Genomic DNA, 14,026 nt, shown 5'->3' with positions numbered 1-14,026 from the left:
CTGTGGAAAATGCTGAGTCCCTGGCACACATCCTGCTAATCATTGCTTATTGTAATCTTCATTACAATACTGAATTGAATTTTAGGGCTAAAGTATAGAATGAGCTTCTAAAATGAGATAATGAGAAGTTATACTATAAGTTTCAAATAATAGACATTTACCTCCATGTCTACAAAATATTTAATGTGCATTAGCTTATTTGACCCTCACAACCCCATGTGGTAGTTATTCTTATCATCCCCATTTTATAGATGATGAGACTGAAGTTCAGAATGGGCCACAGACATGCCTATAGCTGCATGGCTAATAAATTTTGGTGAGGAATTGTATCTCCATCTTTCTGACTGATTCCAAGCCAAGTGCTCTCTATCTGCTACATCATGCTGCCTTTCCAAGGCAGAGCATCTGCACTATTTAAAGGTGTTGTATCTCCCAGTTGCTTCTTCTTTGGGTGGATAAAAGAAGGGGGGAAGGTGCTCAGTACATGCTCTCAGAGAGGCTAAGTTGACAGGCTAAGTTAAAGTCAACTCACGTCAGTTGCCATGAATGCCATTTAAAATCACTGCCTCAGGACTTGTCTGTAGATGGCCCTGCTCCCACACGGATTAGCAAAGAACTGAAAAAGCCCTGCACTCCAAATGTGAAATGGAGCATTAGACCTGTCTTCCCTGGGCCGGATCCCAAAGGGCTTTTCAGAACAGCAAATGAAGTCTCAGCCCGGAGATGGCACAGGGTACAGTTCCACAGAAAATGGCTCCAGATGTGAGCTTCTCTTCTCTTTTAACTCTTTTATCTCTGAGAGACCTGGCTCAGCAGTATTCTGCGCTACCCGAATTGGAGGTCAGGTTACTAGAGCCACCAACAGGCACTTTGTGCTGGTCACGGAAACACTGCTGATCCTGGATGAGAGAGAGGATCCCCTTTGGTTTACCTTGTGGCTCCTTCTTGCACAGCAGTAGGCATTCAGAGAACCTGAGAGATGAAAGGAACCTCAGAAAACATCTAGAGCACCCTTTACATGAATAGGAATTCTCTCTACAAAATCCCTATCCTTTTTATTTTTCAAAAATAGTTAATATTTTTATTTTTTCAATTAACAGGCATTTAAAAAATAATTTGTCCTTTCCACTATCCCCTTCCCCATTGATCAAAAAAGAAAAACAATCCTGAGCATGAAGTCCTCAATACATAGCTTCATGGTCCAGTAAAACAAATTCTCTCTTTAGTGATGTCTGAAGATGTATCTCTTTCTGCATTTAAAGTTCATCACTTCTCTGTCAGTAGGTAAGTGATATATTTCATCTTCAGTCTTGTAGATGTGGGCTTTATCATTGCATTTATCAGAACTCCAGTTTTAAGTTGCTTTTCTCTATAACTTAATTATTGTATAAATTTCTCTTCTATTTCTGCTCTACAGAAATCTTCCAAGTTTCCTCTGACATTGTCCATTTCATAACTTTTTATAGTACAGTGATATTCCATTGTATTCATGTACCATAATTTGTTTAGCAATTTCCCAATAGGAGGACACCCTTAATCACCAGTTATTAGGTACTTATAAAAAGACCTCCTATAAATATTTTGTTCACATATCTAGGTTGTGTAACCATTTGGAACTTATCTTGTATAGTGGGAGGCATTATTTTAAATCTAATTTCTGCCAGATTTGTGTCCAGTTTGCCCAGTTATTTTTGTTAAATAATGAGACCATCCCCCAGTAACTGAGATATTTGGGTTTATTAAACACTATACTACTATATTTGTTTGATTGTGTATGTCATGTACCTAATCTGTCCCACTAATAGACATCTCTGCCTCTTGTGTCTCTTTCTGTCTATCTCTGTCACTCACCAGAACCAAATTATTTTAATAGTAATTGCTTTATAGTATAGTTTGAGATCTGGTACGGATACCTTTCTCTTTTTCCTTTTTTTCCAGTTTTATGCTTGAGATTCTCAATCTTTTATTCTTCCATATAAATTTCATTTTTAATTTTTCTAGATCCATCAAATATTCTTTTGGGAGTTTGGTACAACATTGAATAAGTAAATTAATTTGGGTACTATTGCCATTTTCATTACTATTGGCTCAACCTACCCATGAGCAATCAATGTTTCTCCAATTATTTATGAAATCTCTTTCAAGTTATCTCCAATCAATAGCTTTATGACTTCAATGATAGGGAATTCCTTACCTATTAAAGTGGTTCAATCCATTGTTGCATAGTTCTTTTTGGTAGGAAGTCTTTCATTATATCAAAGTGATATCTGCTACCCCTAACCTTTATCTAATTTGGCTCTCTAGGAGAAAACAAAACAAATAAAATTCCTCTTTCATATGACAAACTTTCAAAGAGGTGAAGATTGTTATCATGTTATCACTGAGACTTTTTTTTTAAATCTAGGCTAAATATTTCAGGTAAGGGGGATAGCATCAAAAATGCCTGGAGTCAGGGGATAGCCCGTTTTGTGTGTAGAACAATGAGAAGGCTAGTGTCACTGAATTGCAGAGGAGTGTGGTCTAAAAAAGACTGGAAAGCCAAGGACTGAGAGGATGTCAAGTTATGAAGGGCTTTGAACACCCAACAGAGGACTTTATATTTGGTCCTTGAGGTGACAGGGAGCTATTAGAATTGATTGAGTGTGGGGTATGTGTGATATGGTCAGAGCTGTGATTTAGGAAGATCGCTTTGGTGTCTAAATGAAGGATGATGAATTGGAGTGGGAGGAGACTTGAGGCAGTTGTGGTATATGATGAGGCACTTGTGGTATATGATCGTAGTGTGGTATATGGATGTAATATTATTGCGCCATAAAAAATGGCAAGCAGGATAATTTCAGAAAAAACCTGGGCTTACATGAATTGATGCAGAGTAAAGTGAGCAGAGCCAGGAGAACATTGTACATAGTGACAGCAATATTGTACAATGGTAACTGTAAATGACTTAGCTATTCTCAGAAATACAAAGATTCAAGACGATTCCAAAGGACCCATGATGAAAAATGCTATCTACCTCCAGAGAAAGAATTGAAAAAGAAAAAGCCTGAATGCAGATAGAAGTATATTATTTTTCATTTTATTTTTTTCATGGTGGTTTTTTCTTTGGTCTGTGTTTTTCTTTTACAACAGGACTACCATGTAAATATGTTTTGCATGATTTCAAATGTATAACCTATATTAAATTGGTTACCATCTCAGGGAGGGAAGAGGAGAGGGAGAGAATCTGGAACTCAAAATTTCAAAAAGTAAATGTTAAAAATTGTTTTTACATGTAATTGGGATAATTATAAAACATTATTTTTAAAAATGTTCAGGCTTTGGCAATAGATTGGATATTAGGATGAGAGAATAATGAGCTGAGGTCGATATCTAAATTTCAAGCTTGGGTGACTGAGAGGATAGTGGTGCCCTTGATAGTAATAAGGAAGTTTGGAAGGAGGGAGGGTATTAGAAGGGAAGATAATGAGTTCTGTTTTGACATGTTCATTTTAAGATGTCTACTCATATCCAATTTGAGACATCTAATAGGCAGTTGGAAATGAGAGTTTGGAGGTCAGCAGAGAGATTAGGGATGAATAAGTAAATTTGAGAATCATCAGCATAAAGATGATAATTGAATCCATAAGAGCTGATGGGACCACTAAGTTAAATAGTATAGAGGGAGAAGATAAGAGGGACCAAGAGAGAGCCCAGTGGAAGACCTAATGTCCATGGTTAGGTTGAGTCAATAAAATAAAATGGAAATACTATCCAAATTAATTTGTAGAGTCAATTTGATATTATTTAAAATAATAATGAGAGGGTTCATAAAATTAGGTAAAGTGATAACAAAAATTTATATGGATGAACAAATGGTCAACATAGAAGGGAAAGTTATGTGAAAATAAAAAAGGAGATTTGGCACTATGAGATCTCAAATTTTCCTATAAAACAGTAATTCTCAAAACCACATGGACCTAGATATAAAATAGAAAATTAGATTGGTGGAACAGATTATATAATTCAGAATAAAAGCCAAGTACATAAAATAGACTGGTGCTTGACAAATCCAAGGTCTCAAAGCACTTGGGGAAAAATCCATTATTCAATAAAAACTGTTGGGAAGGACCGAATAGTAACATGGTGAAAAAATTGGATTAGATGCACATCTTGCAACATACATCCCAATAGAGTCCCAATGGATTAATGATTTATATAGAGAAAAATCATAAAAAATGAGACAATAATGGGATATTGTATATGTTGGCAGTTGGGAAGAGAAAGAAAATTCTTAACTATTCAGCAGATATAAGAAATTATAAAATCTGTGGTTTTGATTATATAAAAAATAGAGAGGTTTTATCATGTTGACTTTTCCCTCAAAGATCTTGGCCTCCCAGTTCCTTAATATCCTCAGTTCCCGTTATCATATTCTTATGCATCAGCTAACTGGAAAAGCAGGGTAAAGCAAGATTGTAAAGAGTTTTAATTTTTTCTAAAAAATTATTCATTTATTCAAAATTACATACTTTGCATGTTTTACTAGGCTGGGTTAGTAAAAATAATTCTGATATTCAGCTTTGTCATAGGATGGCACCATTGTTCCAAGGTAGCCAACTCATAACATTGTGAGTTTTTTTTAACATACACAATTTTTTCAGGTGACATTCATGATGATTAAAAGTGAAGAAAACTAAAATGAATATTTGTGAAGGGCTTTAAAGGCAAAGCAGAGGCATTTGTATTTTCCCCTAAAGTTAATAGGGAGCTATTGGAGTTTATTGAGCAAAGGAGTGACATGATCAGCACTGAGACACTTACATGGTGGATGGATTGGAGAAGGGAACAACATGAGTCAAAGAGACCAATTAGGAAGCTCTTTCAATAATCCAAGTGAGAAGTGATGAAGAACTAAACTAAGGTGTTAGTCTTGTGAGTGAAGAGGAAGAGAATGATAGGGGAAATTTTGTGGAGTTAGGATGGACAAGATGGCAGCAGATTGGATGATCAGAGAAAAACAGATGTAAACAACTCTGAAATAATACCTTTAATCCATTAAATGCCAAAGTTAGTTACAAATGTTTAACTTCCATGTTGGCAGGGCTGTGGAGAAATAGGTACATTATTATGGTGCTGGTGGAGATATGAATTCATGCAATCTTCTTGGAGAGCTATATGGCAGAGAAGAACTACAAAGCAGGGATCCAATTAACTAGAATTATACCCTAAGGATGTTATTCTCATTAAAAAAAGAAGACATCTGTTCAAAAACAGTCAAATACTATCATATATAATAGTTTCAAACAATGTGTTTCAATGGCCGAGAAAATTGTGATATTAGAGTATGCAATAATATGGAATATTATTGTTCCATCAGGAATGAGAGGTAGCTGGACATAGTGGACGATACAGGTTTGTAGAACCAGGAAAACCTGACCTTAAGCCTTGTCTCTGACACTTCCCACTTGGTAGTGACCTTGGGAAAGTCGTTTAACTCAGCACCCTCAGCAATTCCTTTACACTATAAATTATAAAAGAGTATTAATGGATAGAATTTCATACTATGTGTTCCCCACTCTGATGAGATCATTGGAGGAAGAAAAAGAGATAAATATGAAAAATTACCAAGAAATATGGGAAGATTTTTTATGGATTAATGCAGTTTTAAAAAATAAGAGCAAAACATTATACAAACTGACTATGACTATGTAAATAATAATGATAAAAGCAAAAGCAAAAAAAAAACATTCAGAAGGTGACATGGAAATGAATAGGATAATTTTGTTAAAATTTTAAAACCAATTTTAATATCTTTTGTTTAAAAAATCACTTAGATTTTCCTTTTGCATCCCTCCTCATTCCTTCTCCCAGAGACTGTCCCTTAGATGTTGTTTGAGAGGAAGAAGAGGAAAATATTTAGCAAATCAATACATTTAAAAAAATGTGACCTTACATGTCACATTGGGCAGCTAGGTGGCGCAGTGAGTAGAATGCTGGGCTTGGGGTCTGGAGGACCTGAGTTCAAATTTGGCCTCAGATACTTGCTAGCTGTGTGACCCTGGGCAAGTCACTTAACGCTGTTTGCCTCAGTTTCCTCTTGTGTAAAATGAGCTGGAGAAGAAAATGGTAAACCACTCCAGTATCTTGGCCAAGAAAACCCCAAAAGGGGAGTTGGACAAGACTGAAACAACTGAAAAACAGTATGTCACATTAATGTTCCACTCCTTCATCTCCCCCTTCCATTCCACATCTCTGCCAAGGAGTGAGGGGAGGTATCTTCCCTAATCCCTCCTTTGGGGCCAAGCTTGGTATTTATAATTGTGTAATATTCAGTTTTGATGATTTTGTGGTATCTCTTCTTTACGTTTACATCGTCATTCTCATCGCATATATTATTTTCCTGGTTTTGCTCACTTCATTTTGTATCAGTTCATATAAATCTTCCCATAATTCTATTCATCACTTCTTACAGCACAATAATATTCTGCTACATTCAGGTCCCACACATTCTCCAACTGGGCATCTATTTCTTTGTTATTATGAAAAGTGCTGCTAGAAATGTTTGGGTGTGGTTGGGTATTTTCTTCTTGGCAATGTCCTCCTTAGGATTTAAGCCTATTAGTGGAATCTCTGGGTAATGCTAATGTCATTGCCAAGGTTGTTAGAAAAAATAAATGCCCAAATTACTGAAGGATGCACAATGCCTTGGTGTATAAGGAGGTTTCCTTGCCAAATTATTTTTAATTTTTATTCTAAACTGAATGAACACAAAATAGAATGGACATTTACATATGCAGTGTAGAATAGAACAAAGGTATTTTACATGAAACTGCAGGTCTCTATTATATACATCTTGCTTTTGTTTTTAAATGAATTGGGCATGATGGCACGTGGCTATGGTCCCTGGTATTGGGAAGGTTGAGGTTAGTGGATTGACTAACTGAGTTCTGGAGTTCTGAGCTGGAGTAGGACTAAGTCTAACTGGTTATCTGCACTGAATCTGGCACCAAGACTGGGAGCTCCTGGGAGTAGGGAGCACCAGGGTGCCTAGGGAGAGGCAAACTGGCACAGGTCATACAAATAGAGCAGGTTAAAGCTTCCATGCTGATTAGTATTGGGTTTGGGCCTGTGAACAGCTACTGTATGTCTAACCTGGGCAATCTAAGGAAACCCAGAATGTGAACCTAAAACACACTCACAAAGTCTCTGTGCTTTAAAAGTAAATACAAATTTAAAACCCAACAACAGGAACAAGGATAAAATAAAGAAACCTAGTCTCAAAAAAAATTAAGTATATTAAGATAAATTTATGTCTCTCAAAGCTATCTTGCTTGTCTGGCTTTCTGGCCTTCCTTCTATCCTTTTCTTTCCATTAAGACAAGCAAACAAACAAACATGGTCAATGATCCTCTTCTCTTGCTTTGCTTTTTTCTAACCCTTCCCGGTCTCCTTCTGCCTTTCTTTAGAAAAAGAACAAGGCCCTTGTAATAAATACACATAGTCAAGTGAAACAAATCCCCACATTGACAGGATCTGAATATGGTGTCTTGTTCCGTATCTTGAGTCCATCCATGGTAGGCTTCATCATGGTTGGGTATCTGTACTAAATTTGGCACCAAGATGGTGCAATCATAGTTGGTCAGTCCATCAGTCAGAGTTCTCAAGTCTTACAGAGTTGCTTTTCTCTAGTGTTGTTGTTATCCCATAAATGGTTCTTCTCACGTCACTTTAGATCATTTTACACAAATCATTCCAGATTTCTCAGAAACCATCCCTTTCATCATTTTTTACAGAGCAATGATATTTATTTTATCACATTTGTATTCCATATTTTGTTCAATCATTCTCCAGTTGATGGGCATCCCCTTAGTTTATGGTTCTTTGCTACTACAAAAAAACAGCTATATATATTTTTGTACGTGTGGATCCTTTTTGTCTTTCTTTGATCTCTTTGGAGCATGGGGCTAGTAGTGGTATAACTGGATGTAATCCAGCTTCAGAGACACATGAGCACCTCACTATTCACATTACACTTTAATAGGGGATTTACTTTAATTTGGGCCCATAAGAATGCCCAACCCCAAACTCACAGAATGTAATTGAGTAGCGCAGACACTGAGGTGAACCTTATGGCCAAGGAGATAAGACATCTTTAACGTGATCTCTGAAACACAGATTTAGAGCTCGGGGTGGGAGTGGGGAAGCTGTAGAAGTGATTTAATCTAATCTCTTCATTTTACAGATGAAAAGACTGAGGCCTAGAGAGGTCAGGTGACTAGGTCAAAGGTACACAGGCAATAAGTAGCAAAGCCAGAATTCAAACCTTTTTTTCAGAATAAGAAAGAATATTTGGCCCCCAATCATATAGATTAAGAGACTTCATTGCATCCTCCCAGAAAAGGAGGTGCATAAGTGCTGACTGCAGACTGGGTATGTTCTGTGAGAACCTGGAGGGGGTGGCAAAGGAATATATGAAATTCTATCCCTCAACAAAATTTATCATCAATGCAAAAAAGAAAAATAAAATCCAATTTCCCAACTGGAAAAGTGATGGTTTTCCTTCCTTCGAATTGCTGCCATTCCTTCTAATGCCTAAGCTCAGCTCATCATGCTGCATTCATAGCAGGAGAAAAGCAAAGCTCTGCACTTCAGCACATTAAGCCAAATGCACTGGCTAGAGGAATGGTGAGACAGTCCTCTCCCATCGCCCACCCTGCTACCTCATCCCACACCCCCAACAACATCCTCCAGGATTCATGCCAGAGGTTCCCAGGAGTGACCGGCGAAGCTTAGACAGACCCACACCAAAAGGATCAGCCTGTGTGTGATGATTGCCATAGCAACTGGAGAAACGGTCATAGCTTGAAACATTTCTTCCTTTTTTGCCTTGGATTTAGTCTTCATCTTTTCCCCATCTTATTGTTGCTTTTCTTTTTACAATGTGGTTATTTTGTAGGATCATAGGATTACAAATTTAGGGATACAAGATTCCTTAGAAGCCATCTAGTCCAGTGCCTTCATTTTCATGTAGGGAAACCGAGGCCCAAAGTAGTTAGGGAACATGCCCAAGATCCCAAGGTCATACATCTAGGAGATGGAACAGCTGGGAATCAAACCCCAAATCCTTTGACCTGAAATCTACCACTCTTTCCTCTATATGGCTCTTAAACCTTCCCCCAGCTACTCCTGCCACCATCGAATCCCAATGAGTGAGAAAGAAAAACCTTTATGCAAACTCAATAGATGTAGAAATTATGTCTCCCAGTGTATCCCACACTGATTCCACATTGGTGGGAATGATGCAAATAAAAACAACACCCCAAAACCTTTGAACTCTGATTGGTTAGAATAGCTACTTGCTTCCCCAAGAAGTGATGAGAAAACAGACACCGTTGCACTTTGCATGCATTTTTCTCCCAGCTCTGCTTGCTTCCCTTTGTATCAGCTCATCAAGGCTTCCAAGGAAACATTTATTTTCACAAAGTAAATGGAGGCAAATATTGTTTTATGTCTCCCCTAATTAAAGACTACCTTTTTAGTTCTGTCTTTTAAAAGTGAATGGCTTACCTTTTCATGCATTATGCAGATGGAATGACCCAGTTTTAATCCAAAAATCTATTATTCAGATCTCTACTGCCTTGCAGAAATATTCTGACAGGCTTCAATGCTGGCCTGAGGAAAATCCATTACTATTATTTTTAAATCTGAGAAAACTGAAGGGGAAATTGGACATACTGTAAATAGCTAAAAATATTTAGGTTTGTTTTAAATTGGAAGTTGTTGTTTAGTCGTGTCTGACTCTTCATGGCCTCATTTAGGGTTTTCTTGGCAGAGATCCTGGAGTGCTTTGCCATTTCCTCCTCCAGCTCATTTTACAGATGAGAAAACTGAGACAAACAGGGTTGGTTAGTGATTTGCCAAGGGTCACACAGCTTGTGAAGTGTCTGATGCCGGATTTGAACTCACAAAGATCAGTTTTCCTGCCTCCAGGACTAGTTCTCTATCTGTTGCACCACTTGGTTACCTAGAATGGAAGTTCATTTGGGCAAAGGGCAGAGGAATCCACTGTCTGCCTAACAAGACCCAAATCCTTGGATACTAAAGTCCAATCATCTTCCAAACGGACCAAAAGAGGGATGTTTCTGAGGGTCTCATCTCCTTCCCACCCCACCCCACCGCAACCTGTCTCTTTCTCCCTCTCCCCCATCTTTTGACTGCCTCTCCAAAGATGAATCTTTGGAAATTACTTTCTACATGAAAATTTTTCTGAGCCCACTAGCTCTTACAAATATTTAATTTGATCCCCACAACAACCCTGGGAGGTAGGTGCTATTGTTATCCCCATTTTACAGTTGGGAAAACTGAGGCAGGCAGGGGTTATATGACTTGCCCAAGGTCACACAGCAAGTGTCTGAGGCTGGATTTAAACACAGGTTTTCCAAGCACTCTATTCACTGAGTCATCAGCTGCCAAAAAAAAAATTACAAATCAAAAAAACCCAATGCTTTGTTATTTAGACAAGAACACCAATTGATTTCCCTTTTCCCCTTTTTGTGTGATTAGTTCAACCTTGTTGTAGATACTGTTTTCAGTCATGGAGGAAGGAGCTGACAGTGATGATGCCCAGCCTGTGGGCCTTGGACCCCTAGAGGGCATGAGAGTTATTGGAAAGGGTCCTTCCATTGCTATGCTCACAGACCCTGTCATGTTTATCACTAGATGTCTCCCATAAACTATTTAGCAGGAATACAAAGAATTATTATGTAGTTAGCTGCCAATTGTTTCTGCTAAAATGCACCCTCCTACTTGAAAAGGTGAGGGATCACTGGTGAAGTGAGGATAGCAGAAGGGTTAATGCTTAACCATCTGGGTTTATGGGCCAGCTGTGTGACCTTGGCCAAGTCATTGCTCTTCCTTTGAGCCTCAGTTTCCTCCCCTGGAAAATGGGGGCATGGACTAGATGATCTCTAAGATTTCTTCAGGCTCTGCCATTACTAGATGCAGCTCTTGGGAGCTGTGACTAGATGGGGTCATATTGGAAAAGCTGATTTGATAAAAGAATGTAGATGTGGTCAGCTCTTCTCCTAGACATCCCAGTGCCTCATTTTATTTTTCTCTCCAGTAAAGTCATTTCCACTTAAATGTGACAAGAATATGGGGTATCTTCAGATGAGGGCTTCTGGAAAACTCTGCAGCACACAGAGTTTGACTATCATCTTCTCCTGAATTCAATCAAGGTTAATTAATATGACAGAAAGGCCCCTTGGGGTGGTGACTCTGAGTCAGTAAAACCTGGGTTCAGTCCTATTTCTGATCCCTACTGGCTGTGGCCCTGGGCAAGTCTCTCTCTCAGTACCCTGGACAGCTCTCTGAGAATATGAGCTACACAGTGGGAGCCAACATGCATCATCTGAGAGAGTTTTCCCTAACAATGAAATCATGGGTCCAGTTGTGACACAGTCCCTTCCAATCCCACTGATCTAACTACTCACTTGCCCTCTCTGGATCTCAGTTTCCTTATCCACAAAGTCAGGGGTTTGGATGAGGTCATCTCTAAGGTTCCTTCCAGGTCTAGATACCACGAAGTTACAGATCCGTTCATCCCAGCCCAAATGGAGCACCGCATCTTGTGGATTCAGAGTCAGAGGACTTAGGTTGAATCTAGCCTCTGCCACCTCCTACCTATCTGACTTTAGTTGAGTTACTCGTTCTCTCTGGGCCTCAGGAAATTGAATGAGATGATTTCTACTGCCCCTCCCAGTTCTATTACTCTAAATGCAATGTTCAGACATTCGAGGTCATCTATGAGTCTGGTGTCAGAATGCTAAATGATGAATTTAGGACAAAAGACAGAGGAAATTGGAGCCACTTTAGAGCCTGTGCTGTCTGTAAGAGCCTCAAACATGTTACAAATTAATTATTCATAGTGAAATATAGAGATGTCTTTTGAGGTATCGGAAAATGCCGTACAACAAAAATCAAGCTTCTCCATCATGTGCAAAAGGTGGGTTAGATTTCTTCCCCTTGTTAGGAAGGAAAGGAAACACTTTCTGGAACCTGGGCTTTTAGAGCCTCTACCAATAATTAGCTATGGGAAATTCCACAGGCCCCTTTACCCTTCTGGGTCTCAGTTTCCAGGCCAATTAATTGGGATAACAATGCCTATCCTGCTTGTCTAATAGGACTGTTGTGAAGAAGACACTTTGAAAACTTTGAAGTCCTATAAAAATGTGAGTTATTATGATCATTATTTTGTTATAGGCAGCCACCAATTCCCTAATTGGCTTAGTTCCTCAAAGGTCATTCTTGAGCCTATATATGACTTAGGAAGCATTTTCCCTCTAAAACCTGCTTTATCCACAGTGCTTAGGTTCCCAGGTTGGGCACAATGGCCTAGCTAATTCATTGGGTGATTGAAATTTCAAATCATGAGAAAAATATCAAATGATCTTCTGTCCTCTTACTGGGCAGTAACAGTGTCAAAGTGGCAGAACAAAGGGTAGAATGTGCCAAGGTTTTGAATGATAATCTAGACACATCAGTTTCAATGTTGGCATTCTAAATGGGAGTTCTTTGTCCAAAGAGACCAACAAATTTATTTACAACTGGAGGGAATAAATTATATTAAAATTGCTAGTCTGGCTACAGATGCAAAGCAAAGACTTAAGGAAGTAGAAAATAAATAAGAGGATGATTCACAGGCTTCCCTTGGGGAGGCAGGAGTTGGTTTTATTACATGACCTAAGGAAACAAAGAAATATCATTTCATGGGACATTTGGTCATTTCACCTTGAAGAACCACTTATGAGCATAAGCAAGAGGAATCTCACGAAAATGATCGCAGGTTCTATGCTGAAATAGGCGGAGAGATTTTATGAAGTCAATAAGACCCTCCAAATTAAATCAGTGCATTGCTTAATGCTTGATGGGAGTAGGGTAGGATGGAGAAAATATGTTGGGAAATATCACTTGAAATCAAGAAATGAAAGAGGCCAAAGTCTTGTAAACTACTCAGAAGTAGAGCATTCTAGAAGAGAGTTGGGAGGTCCTGGACATGGTAGGCATTGGACAATTTCACAAAAAAGGAACTATTACAGAGTCACAGTCTCAAGGGATCTCTGGGGTCACCAATTAGGAGGCACTTATTAAGTATACATTACGTGCTGGGTCCTGGGCTCTAGCCCAGGGAATACGCAGACAGAAAAAATAAAGATAAAAAGTCTCTGCTCTCAAGGAGTTCACGTGTTATTGGGAAATTCAACATGTCACCTCTCTTTTAAGATGGTAGAGTGAGTGAAGAGCAGAACTCTCTCAAAGTTACTTCTGTAAGGATACAACCAGAGAGACCAAGACTGAGAGATGATCAAGAAACCCAAGGAGAAACTGTAATAACTAATTTTGTGAGACCAAATCTGCTCAAACTGACATCCAGTGTCTGTGGGCCCTGGTGAAGGGGTCAAGGCAGAAAAGCCTGGCCCAGGAGTGCAGCTCACAAGTGGGTGTAAGTCAGCAAAGTCTAAAGAAATACTGAATTGATAAATGAAATGAGGAGCTGTTTTTTAAAGCAATAACATAGATGAACCATTAGCAGAATGGATTCTGGGCAGAATCATTATCTGTTGCCTGTTGTGTGTTGGCAAGGTGAGCAAGGGGTGAGATGTCCCGTCAGGGTCTCTACAGCAGTTAAAATGAGGAGGGAAATAAAAAATTAGGAGGAAAAAAGTCTTTGAAGCAACTGATAAAGGGTTGATATCCAAGATATATAAGAACCTGATTCAAATGCATGAGAATCATAGTCATCTCCCAAGAGACACATGCAATAGGTTGAATTTTTTAACCTTTTTTTTTAAAAAGCAAGTTGTATATAATAGAAACTCACAGTTTTACAGAGAATCCTCTTCTATTCTACTTTGTACATGGAAATATTCTCTCTCTTTAAAGTATTCATTAAGTTGAGACTAAAATAAAGAGAGACAATATTCAAATACATAATTATATTCAGGACAAGCATCAGAACATATAAAATATATAAAATGTGGTTAAATAC

The sequence above is a fragment of the Trichosurus vulpecula genome, chromosome 7, assembly GCF_011100635.1.
Source record: "Trichosurus vulpecula isolate mTriVul1 chromosome 7, mTriVul1.pri, whole genome shotgun sequence".
Lineage (NCBI taxonomy): Eukaryota > Metazoa > Chordata > Mammalia > Diprotodontia > Phalangeridae > Trichosurus > Trichosurus vulpecula.
Note: the sequence above shows the minus strand (reverse complement) of the source record.